Consider the following 1591-nt stretch of genomic DNA (forward strand, 5'->3'; position numbering starts at 1 on the left):
AGTGACTGCACGACTAGAGTCTCGCCGACATTCTTCCGGGCTGCTTCCATGGCCGGGGCGGAGTCAATTGCTTTCGAGAAAGTTAATTGTTCACCCTCGGCAAAATTCACTCACCGCACTTCCTTCCGGTGTAGTCCGCAAACGAAACGACCCCGCAGCGCTTCGTCTAAATTGACTCCAAATTGGCAGGTCTGGGGCAACTTGCGAAGCTCCGCAACATATGCAGGCTGTGATTCACCTTCGTGCTGTGCTTGCGGTAAAATTTGGCTCGTTCGACGATTACGGACATCTGTGGAGCAAGGGGGGCGTCCAAGATGCTCTTCAATTGCTGGAAACTTTTCGCCGACTGCAGGTCAGGCGCCCTAGACGACTTCAGCAACCCATACGTTCCCGGGCCGATGAAGCTGAAGAATGCTCTCACTTTGTCGCTGTCAGGAACCTTGTCGACAATCATAAATTATGTCAATTTCCCCCTGTATTTGTTGAGTCACTTGCGGTAACATCAAATGACTCCATCTGGCTCGGCTGTCACGCCGACTGCATTGTCGCTTCTTAGTTCTCGTTGTACAGAGAGCAGCACTATGAGCACTCTTCAAAATCAAACTTGAACAGAGGCTGATTTCGGGAAGACTTGTCTTCTTCCGCAGACCGATGGTTGCCTTCACCCGATCCTCGCCGCCATGTGTAGTGTTTCTGCCAGGGACTGAACAGGCATGGGTTATAACGGGAAAACAGCGTTTATTGCCCAAAGCTTACGACTGGTGGATAGATCCGGAGTGAATTAAGCGCTAGCCCGCACAACGCACTAGCGCTTCCGCCTGTCAGATGCCCATTCATGGGCACAGCAATTATAAAGGACTTTGTAACAATTTGTTCAGTTTAAGTCGGTCTCTTTAACTGATCCATGTTGTCTCTGCTACACCTGGAGGAAGCAAATAATCTTCTCCATAAATTCCTCTAAAACTGCCGCCCAGTACTTGTAGTTGTATAAATATTGAAACTGTATACAAGATATTGTAACACCTAACTACAATATTTCTGAAGTTGATTAATTATTTGGGACTAATTATCTAATTAAGTTGAATGAAGAAAATAATTTGCTTATCTCCAAGCGACGGCAAACAACAATACTTTCGTTCAGTACAGCTACGTGGCATTTGCGTATTTTTAATGTCTGGCTAAAGTTTGCTGGGGCACCTTGTACATTTGGTGCTACTACTGCGCAAGGAAACACCCAGCTATTAGGTTGTATCATATACAGTTGTCCTTAACGCTTACTATTTATTAAATGGTACGTGTTACTGGGCTGGTCTGTTGATACTGAACAAGTTGAGATCATAAGATTTATACTCACTTAGTTCAAGATCGAAACAGAAAAGGGAAGGGTAAAAGGTGAGCGGAAACATTGTCCCCTCCCCCTTTGTGTTTTATTTTGTGCCAAGTGGCCATACATCTTGTGGTCTAAAATTATTTAGTGCTACTTATGTTGTGTTTTTGCAATGTTCAATAAGAAAGCACACAACATTTTTTGAAAGAGCATGTTCAACTTAATCGGTCTTCTCTTTACGACGTCTTAATGCCAGAATGCTTC

The sequence above is a fragment of the Dermacentor variabilis genome, chromosome 11 (genome assembly GCF_050947875.1).
Source record: "Dermacentor variabilis isolate Ectoservices chromosome 11, ASM5094787v1, whole genome shotgun sequence".
Taxonomy (NCBI): domain Eukaryota; kingdom Metazoa; phylum Arthropoda; class Arachnida; order Ixodida; family Ixodidae; genus Dermacentor; species Dermacentor variabilis.